The sequence below is a fragment of the Panthera onca genome, chromosome A1, assembly GCF_046562875.1.
Source record: "Panthera onca isolate mPanOnc1 chromosome A1, mPanOnc1 haplotype 2, whole genome shotgun sequence".
In the NCBI taxonomy this organism is placed as follows: Eukaryota; Metazoa; Chordata; class Mammalia; order Carnivora; family Felidae; genus Panthera; species Panthera onca.
In genome coordinates, this window is record NC_138339.1 from 7,452,061 (window position 1) to 7,461,740 (window position 9,680).

The 9,680-nt window shown below is 49.4% G+C and overlaps 1 protein-coding gene, 1 long non-coding RNA gene and 1 other non-coding gene across 9 annotated transcripts in view; 2 read left to right on the forward strand and 1 right to left on the reverse strand.

Moving 5' to 3' along the window:
- The window catches only part of SEMA5A (semaphorin 5A), a 477,392-nt gene extending 472,925 nt beyond the window's left edge, over positions 1-4,467 (reverse strand). For 4 of the 7 annotated variants that reach the window (XM_078444329.2, XM_078444308.2, XM_078444311.2 and 1 more), the window contains exon 1: positions 4,000-4,467. The gene's annotated coding sequence lies outside the window, so the exon portion shown is untranslated. Of the gene's footprint in view, positions 1-3,732; positions 3,937-3,999 lie in introns of those variants that run through there. The other 3 variants (XM_078444313.2, XM_078444325.2, XM_078444318.2) reach the window with 1 other exon arrangement.
- Positions 4,468-4,589: 122 nt separating this feature from the next.
- On the forward strand, positions 4,590-9,451 carry LOC132680668 (uncharacterized). The gene is made up of 2 exons (XR_009610652.3): positions 4,590-4,950; positions 7,517-9,451. It is a non-coding gene; the product is annotated as an uncharacterized LOC132680668 (long non-coding RNA).
- On the forward strand, positions 7,347-7,417 carry LOC132682621 (small nucleolar RNA SNORD123). The gene has a single exon (XR_009611792.1). It is a non-coding gene; the product is annotated as a small nucleolar RNA SNORD123 (small nucleolar RNA).
- Positions 9,452-9,680: the final 229 nt, after the last annotated feature.

The window sequence follows — 9,680 nt, forward strand, 5'->3', positions numbered from 1 at the left end:
CTTTGCTCTTACCAGGCAACCATTTATCTTGAACAAAAAAAAAAAGAAAGAAAGAAAGAAAGAAAACAACAACAGAGAGAAAAGAAAAAGAAAGCAGCAATTCCTTTCAAAAAAAAAAAATTGTTTTCTTGAGCCCACTGTTGGGTTAATCCTATTGTAAATGTCATGCCCCAGGTGAAATACAACTTGTCTTTGAAGCCGCCTGGATTCAAAACACTGAAATCCAGAGACAGGTTTCCTTAGCTCCACAACCTGTAGATGGCAAAGATCAATCGTGTGGATACCAGTACATTACAATAAACAACTTATGCTCCATCTTCTCTTGGATCAAATTTCTGCTTGCTTTACTCCGTTTGCCTTAAATTCCAAATCAAAACAAATTTTGGGTAGGCTCGTTGAAAGTGAAAAGTTTACTTGTGTATATGCTAGCTCACTTTAATTTTTTTTTTCTCCGTCTTGCTGTTAGGATTCGATTTCATATATCCAGATAACCAATACCTAGCAAATTCATCAAAGAAATAATATCGATATATTTATCAAGCATACCAAAAGCCGCTTCTTCAAACTGTTTCCCTACGAGCTATTCCTCAGCTGTCGAATTTACCATGATGATGCTACCACTTGGTGCAGGGATTAGAGACAGCAGATTGCCCCCTATCTACAGCAGATCATTTCTACAAGGCAGCAAGCAGGGTGATAAAAACTGGTAATTTTCGACAAAGCTTCTTCTTCTCAGTTTTAAAAGGTTGCTGGGAAACATATGTGAAAATGTCTGTGTTGTCAACAACAATACACAAAGTAGGACAAACAACTCAAAGCACTTACATATACTCATCTCAGGACTCAAGAAAATAGTTCACTTTCTCTGCATCAATTTGCAAATAGATGCAGGTGGGCAGAAATGTACAAGGTTCCACACCACACACTTTGCACTTGGGCAGAACTCAATTTGTTAGATGTTGTAATTTACATTTTAAAAATTATTTAACACTAAACATAAAAATTTGTCACCTTGGTGTTATAATTATACCCTAAGCAATTTGTCTAAGTAACTATAGCAACAATTTCAGAAGCATTTTTAATACAACTTTGGTATAATTTTAGAATCAAGAATTATAGAGGATTTACCGCAGGATGCAGGACTCCTTTTCTCAAACACTGGTACATAAATTCTACCACAGAAGTGCCTTCCTAGACTCAGACATGTTCTAAACTAATTCGTTCTATCTTGCACACTGTATGATTGGCAATGCAAACCTTCTGAGATTATGTTCTTATCTCAGTTATTTCTAGAGTTCATAATTACTTGCTTAGGTGATGGACTGCCTTTTATACCTTTGGCTGGCCATTTAGCTAAGTTCTTTTTCACCCACTCCCACTTTCCTGTATGTTTCTCACAACCAAAGCCTGAATCTCAATGATCTTGTAACCCAAAAGAAAGACCAACGTTGGAGTCATTCAAAATACTTATCAAGCTAATAAAAATTATGCAATGATTCAGTTAAGCAGCTCTCTCCAACACCAAGAGCATTCAACATAGTCCCAAGGAGCTAGCATACAACAAAGAAAAGTTTTTCAGTTTTAACATCTGTCCCTGAATTAAGAGTTTCCAGTGACTTTCAAGCAAGAGGTCTTACTGCAAAACCACGGATGGGTCTTCAGAAGGTTTGTGAACCCTCTAAAACTTAAGTGAAAGCTTACTCTGATGCGCATATATTCATTATGGCCCCAGAGCTGACAACTGTAACAGCCATTGCACTGTATGTTTCTATGTTCCGTTCTATCCAGACATGCTGAAGAAACAATTTTAAAAGGAAACGCAGTGAAGAATGCAGGTTTATTTTTACCAAATTCTGAACATCTCAGAAACTGCTTTTGGACAGAGACAAGCTTTACCACCCAAGAGACCAAAGTCTTTGCTCCCAGCAGGGATCTCGCAGCTGTTTGCCATTAAAACAACCAAATAAGTTAGTGTAATTCCTAAAAGGCACAAAATGATTAGTACCATCCATCTTCTCCCTATTAAGGAAAGTATGCATAGACTAAAAGCATGTAAAAGCAGGTACCAGTTCATCACCCCTGGGTTCCATGAGCGCACAAATGATTAGTGTGAACTTTCAACACCGTGGATGAGCTTCTATTTTGTGGTAAGGTTTTTACAAGAAAGAAACTCAAGGAAAAAGAAATCTGTGTTCCAAGTGGCCCAAACAATTACATTTCAGACTGCTTTTTCTTTAAAAACAAAATGAAAAATGGTTGGGATAAAAAAAAAAAAATTCCCTGTTTCCTCTGATACAAACACAGGCATAGACCAGAAAAGTTATTTGGGCGATACACGATTCCAGGTATTATCTCCCTGAACTGAAACTGGGAACTGGTCACTCAAAGGGGTGCATGATAAACATTAACCCCTCTTCAACTATAAAATTGGCACAATTAGCAATTAACTTAATCCTAATTACATGTGACAAGTCTTGCCTAGTAAAGACTGTTCTTTTCTTTCTGTGTCTACTTAGGAAAGACTAACTGTGGAATGAATAAACATATCTGCTGTTTCCAAACTTGGCCTTTATGACAGAGCTCTTTTCGATAAGCTTCGATAAGCTAACTGTGACATACGATTGCTTTTCTTGAAAGCAAGATGCCACAACCATGCATAACTCCTGACATTTTAACTAACATCCTCCAGAGGAACAGAACCTTGTCAGTACTAAACATACTGACAACACATTATTATTATTATTATTATTATTATTATTATTTATTTTTCTTTGAGTAAATAATCCCAAGAATGAAGACAGACGCATAGACAGAAGAGTTTGCAGGGATATGTTTGTCTCTGGAAGGAACCTTTCTCTAGACTTGTGTTTGGCAACCACCTTTCCTGTCGCTTCTCTTGCAAGGCTGACAGCTCCCTCTGGTTGAAGGATCAGCTCCCCCCCACCCTCCACTCCCAAGATCTGCCTAGTCCCCTTGTTTGTTGACTAGGACCCCCACCCACTCACCCAGAGTACCTGCTCTCAGCATCCTGTCTCCCTCTTCCAGTGCTCGCTCTCAGCGCCCCCTGCCGGCAATCCCCGGGACGCCGCAGGCGCAGGAAAGTTAAATCCCAACTCTGAGCCGCCGCATCCAGGTACAAAGCAAGGAAAAAGGGCGAGGAGGTAGACGCGCTTCCCGCCAAAGCCCCGGGAATCCGGATCTGACCGCGCTAGGCCGGGCACTGGGAGCCGCGGGGAGGGAGCCCAGTCCACTCCTTGGCGACGGTTCCCCTGCACATCTCTGGAGGACCAGTTCCCTCCGGGGCCCAGATGTACCTCCGGCTCCGAAATCCTGGGCCAGGGGATGCGAAACCGTGGAGCCGCGAAGAAATGCCCGTGGAAAGGGACTCGCCTGGCGCTGCAAACCATCCGGCACTCCCGGGCCCCGGCAGCCCCAGCCTCATTCTCCCTCATTAAGCAAAGCGCTTGGCGGAGTTGAGCCCAAGTCCCACGGCCTCCCGGTCTCTCACACGCGCCGCAAAGCCCCCGTAACTCGACCAGGAAAAATCTGCCCCAGCCGGCGGGGCTGCGAAGCCCAAGCCCCCGGGACCCCAGCGCATCGCCCCCGACTACGCGAGCCCGGACGCGCGCCGGGTGCGCGCTCAGCCCCCCACTGCGCACCTTCCCTAGGTGGTGGGTAGGGGTCCCGCCTCGCCAACGCCAGATCGCCCGCCGCGTCGCTTCCGCTCCTTACCTCAACGCGCTCCGACCTCGGCAAAGACAGGGACACAAACTTCCAGCCCGTGCACTAGCCCAAGTGTGGGTGCCCCGCACGGATGGTCGTCCTAATCCCGTGCGCGCGGCCACCGGCTCTCCCCCGCCCAGCGCCTGCCAGACCGACCCCACCTGAGATCCACACGACCCACCCGCCGACCACTGCCGCCCCCGGGTCGCGGCCAGCAACGCTGCACGGTCGGGGCTGCGGCCACGGCCACGCGGGGACGGGGCGGGGGTCGCTCACCAGGTGCGAGGCGCGTTCCTCCTGCCAGTCATCCGGCGCCTGGGGCCCCGAGCAGCTCTGAGGGTCCTCTTCGGTGCCCGGCGAGGGAAGTCGAGGCAGCGGCCGCCTCAGCCCCGTTACCACTTGCCCAAACCCACCCGCCGCTCGCTGCGCTCCGGGCTGGGGGCGTCGGTTTGAGCGCCGGGCGCACGGTTCCGGGGCGCGCAGCCGGGCCGGGGGTGAGCAGGTTCGTGCTCAGCGGGGGCGACGGACCGGGAAAGGCAAAGTTGGGTGCCGGAGCCAGCTCTGCCAGGCAGCCACGGGTCGGAGAGGGGAGCCCCGCGGGAAGGGCCACACGGGCCGGGCCGCGCCTGCGGAGGGTGGGAGCCGCCGCCAGGCGAGGGCCGCGGCCGGCAGGGGGCTGCGGAGCCCACCCGCGGCGGGAGGACGCTGCGCGGGAGCGGGCTCAGCGAGAGCAGCCGCCGCCGGCGCCGCCTTCCCGGCGAGTAGAGAGGCGCGGGGCGCGCGGGCGGGGAGCTCGGGGCGGGAGCTCGGGGCCGCCTCGCCCCGCCCCCCGCCCCGCCCTGGCCCCGCCCCCGCCGCCGCGCCTCCTCCTCCCCTCCCCGCGCGGGTGAAACCCGAGCGCCCCACCCCGCGCCTGACCTCCCCGGGCCCCGCCCCCGCCGCTGCCCTTCCCGGGACGGGACCCCCTCCTCGCCCGCTTGCCCCCTGCACCCCAGCGGCCCCACTCCTTCCTCCCTGGTGCGAGTGCGCCCGAGCGTTGACTTTTCGGTGACTCCCTTTCCCCCGCCTTGCAGAGACCTTCCGTGGCTCCCCCGCCCCCCCATCCGGCCTCTGAGACGTGGCTCCTGGAGGCAGAGGGGGGGTGGGGGGAGGAGGTATAAAGGGCGGGAGACCTCGCGGGCCGAGACCCGAGACGTGGCGCGCCCACCCTGCCGGCCTCATCTCCAGGTACGTGCGCGTCCCCTGGCCGAATCTGGCCATATGGGGGGGTGGGCAGGGGCCGCCTGGGCCTCCGGGACTCCGAGTTTGTGATTTTGTTCGTTTTGTGTGACATCCACATGTGTGCTCTGAGCTGGAAACTGCTAAAAGACCGAGGGTTGCTTCGGGTTCCTGGAGGAGCTATTTTAGGGTGCACCTCCCGGCTAGCTCGGCTGAACTTCAGTGGAACGAAGTTAGAGAAATGAACAAATCCGACCAACCAAGGGAGGCAAGTCAGGGGGGTCCCCAGGGAGCCCCGCGGAAAAGAAAGCCTCGGATGGATAGAGTCAACTTGTCCAATTCTGGACCAAATGTTACTTGTTGCACTTTTGTCGGATCTTTCGGCCTTGCGGAGCAAGTGTAAAAGTGAAAAGATTCATGACTGGAAAGCATAGTACTTTTCAAAACGCCTAGAATTTGATACTTTGTTGCAAAACTTCCGTCTGGAACCCAGAGGGGTCGGGGGTCACTCTTCCCTCTGGATGGGGGTGGGGAACGGTATCTCTGGGCCCTGTTTATCCAGATCTCGGCCTCAGATGCCTCAGAAGGTGGCTTTGAAGTTTCCCTTGCATAAGGAAGTGCATGAATGCTCCCACCGCTGTCCCCTCTGCAGTGACATAGGATGCCCCTATGGCCCACATTCACGCAACCGCTACAGGGTCTGGTTCTCGGGATTTGTCTGAGGCGGAAGGGCCCGGTGTGCCCTAACTGTGCCAGTGAGCTCATCTCTAAAACAAAGAACACATCCCTGGCTGTGAGGCGTCGTGGCTCACGCAGTAGCCACGCAGATCCAAGAGGAGGACAATAGAAATAAATACAAAGTGACATCGATTTGTCTTTATAGTCCAGAAATATTTTTTATATAAAAGATAATTCTGAATTGCTTTTCATAAAAGCAATTCTGAAGGTTTCCGTGGAAGCTCAACCCAGCCCCAAATCTCCAGTTTCTCTCTCTCACTGTGGGTGCTCAAGGGCTCACTCGGATTTCCTGTAAGACATCCAGAGGAAATGTCAGTGTTGGAGGGCCTCTTTGAAGAAGGATTGTTTCCTGAGTTGTGCTGGGGGCACTCCGCCTGGTGCAGGGCAGCTGCCTGGCTCCTGGAGACTTAATGGAAAGCTTAACACTTCCTTCTGGGCTTGCCACGCAGGACACTTGCTCCTTCCTAACATTCCCATTGATTCTTCTGCCTACGTGGCACAAGGGCCTTGGAGCCCTCCCTGGGAGGAGGCTGGGCAAGGTCTAGCCTGGCTGTTCTGCTCCTGGGGAGTTGGCGGAAACGGAGGGACGACACTACCTTACGCCTGACCTTGCAGCCTTTGAGTGAGTGAGGGGACCTGTAGAGCCCCCAGCCATCAGGAAAAAGGGAGGCAGAAATGAGGACCCATGTGTTTAGCTAATCCTTGTCAGTGCGCCTCAACGTCATTACAGTTAAAGGCATGCACACTTTAAAAAAAAAATGCTTGGCATATAGAGAGTTAAGCACTGGGAAGAAAATAGCTTTCTACACCATACCCCAGGAGGGATCATAGCATCATGTTTAATATGTAACTTTATGTGTATGTGGGGCGGGAGTGGATTTTATATGCAATGTATGGGCTATAAGGAAGCAGTTAGAATATGTATATTTCATGATAATGAATTGCAAGCAAATTAATAATAAGAATGAGATAGTGCATCCTTAGTTTAAAGTGAAATGGACCCACACTGCTGGTGATTTCACCTTGTTACCTGGGGAAAGCTCCTTTACTTCTCTGAGCTAGTCTTTTCATCTGGAGCTTAAACCAACGTGCTGGTAAGTGTGTCCTCTGTTGGCATGAAGGAGATAGGAGGCGATGAAAGTGAGACCCTCGCCCGGGGTCCAGCAGAGAGGTAGGCTCTTTTTTTTTTTTTTTTTTAAAGTTTATTTTGAGACAGAGCAGAGGAGGGGAGGGGAGGAGAGAGAGGGAGAGAGGAAGAATTCCAAGCAGGCTCCACACTCATGAACTCCAGACTCATGAACGGTGAGATCATGACCAGGGCAGAAACCAAGAGCCGGACGCTCAACCGACTGAGCCACCCAGGCGCTCCAGAAGTAGGCTCTTCACAAAGAAAATTATTTTAAAGAATCCACAGATGTTTCCTTTTTCCAAATGAAATTTCTGAGGTTTTTTTTTTCTTTCTTTGAGAAGTCATTCCTCATTGAAGAACTACCTACATGAAGCTGCTTCTCATCGCACCGTAAAGCTAGAGGTGATAATTTCAAAACAAAACTGTTTAGTTCTCTTCTTTTCAGGATAAAATGAGAGCTCTCCTTGGACTGATTTTGATGAGCCATGCACATAATGTAAATAAAAAAAATATATATGAGAAACCTAGCCCAACACTTGGTGAAAATGATGAACCGTGGGGCGCTGATTTCATGTGACTTGAAAAACGCCATCCATTTCCTGATTCACCTTAATTTCTGTGTGGAGATGTGGGGGATCTCTTACGTCTCTGAAATAAGTAACCAGTGTTGTCTCCTCTTTGTGTCTCTCCCTTCCGACTGAATTCCAGCCACGTCGCTGCCCTGCCTCCTCTGTGGAGCGGAGCCCAGATCACCACCCAGAAGAGGCGAAGATGTGGCCGTAGGTCAGGAACGCCCTCAAAGGGAAACCTGGATATTTGTGATCTTTACGCCGCGATGAGATAGTATGAATGTCATGAAAAACCTCCGTCCAGAAATCGTGGTCTCCAGGCGTCTGCATCGTCACTGGCTTTTCCTACAGAGGAGCCAGGGACAACATATCACAATCCTCAGCCACAGTGTTCTTGCACCCCGGTCTTCTTTCTTTTAGATCCATGGTTTTTAAGGATTCATTGAACTGCTGGATCATCTGATCAACCCCATCAGTGTTTCTTTGTTTGCAGATGGCCACATTTTGGTGAAAAGATAGGCCATTTTATGCCACGCTAGGATTGCCTAGTGCTCTTTGTTGTTCATGTATGTAAAGACCCGTGATTATGGCTACAGGTGATGCAGACTTAAGTTTTGAGAGGTGAGGCATCTCCGGGTCGGCAGAGCTTAGGGTGCCCTCAGCCCCTACTCAAGTCCCTGGAGCTTCACCAGAAACTCTTTAGGGTTCTTTTACCCAAGAAAGGCTCACCACCGCCCTTTATGTAGCAGCCCGCTCCCCTGTAAGCAGACCAGTTTTATTCAAGAACAGCAGCCCGGAAACCAGGACGCAATAGAAAGAAAATATGTCTGGCACATGTGAGAAGGAGCATACGTGGGCACCGTACAAGGGGCAGGTGCCTGGACCTCACATAGAAGGACTGGATCCTCTCTGTGGGCACCTGCTCTCAGCCCTCTGCCAGTCTGCGCCCTGGACACTCATCCTCTCCATTTCTCTAAGTTTCCACCCAAGTCCATCCAGAGCCTGCCCTGAGCTTCCCTTGTCTGGTCAGAGAAACATGCTTTGCCCCTGGCACCTGGGCGGTGGAGGTTGACCCAGCACAGCTTGACCTTCACACGACCCAGGTGAGTTCTTCTCTGGGAAGGCCCTGGAATTAATTCCACAGGTGAAAAACACCTCATGGCTACTTTCAGGGAGGCAGCCTACTTAAAGCCCACCTGCTAAGAGCCACTGCGAAAACTGAAGGATACAACAGCCCGAGCCTACGTTCAACGAGAAGTGCTCACTTAGTTTTCACTCAGAAAAGTTTAGTAATTCATCTTGCTTCCAGGAAGGGCCTGGTAACAAAAGACACTGCATATTACTTTAGTAAAACTTTTGCTTTTACTTCTGTGTATCCAGAGGACCAAAGTAGATTAGAGATCTGGAAGTATTTTTGCCTTTTCTTTATGGTTGAATTTCTACCAACCCAATTTCCGTACAAAAAAAAAAGAAAAGAAAAGAAAAGTAAAAAATATCCATGCTCAAAACACCTGAAGTCATTTTTTTTTAATAAGTATAGTATGGGGAGAAGGAAAAAGCTGGGTTTAAAAGATTTTTGGGGGGGCGCCTGGGTGGCTCAGTCGGTTAAGCGTCCGACTTCAGCTCAGGTCACGATCTCGCGGTCCGCAAGTTCGAGCCCCGCGTCGGGCTCCAGGCTGATGGCTCAGGGCCTGGAGCTTGCTTCCGATTCTGTGTCTCCCTCTCTCTCTGCCCCTCCCCCGTTCATGCTGTGTCTCTCTCTGTCTCAAAACTAAATAAACGTTAAAAAAAAAATTTTTTTTTTTAAAGATTTTTGGAATACCTAGAGGAAATACAGATGGTTTATAGCATGGAAATAAGCATCCGTATGGTTTCCTAAGTGGTATTTTCTGACATTGGGCCTTGTATGTATCTCGTGTCTACAAGCAAATAATTGCTATGCTGGAATCCATGTTCTTTTTATTCCTCTGTCTTTGGAAATAGAGCTTTGGGGGGAACTAAGTCCCTTTGGAAATATATTTTCAAAAATAATGTTAGTCCTACATAGATTTAGGAATAAAATACAAATTGGTCTGCCTCTTTATTCCATCATTCAATGAGGAGATTAACTCATAATGACCTTGAGTTCAATGAAAAGAGTATCTACTAAGTGAAATTAAACCAATGGGCAAAGCGTCTCCTGAATCCTGCAGCAAATCAGTGGGAAGACGAGCTGTCAAGGGTCCTGTTGCCCATCTGTCAAGTCTCATTACAGACCCTTCCCTTCATTCCCATTGCTGTCGCCTTAATTCGGAATGTCAACT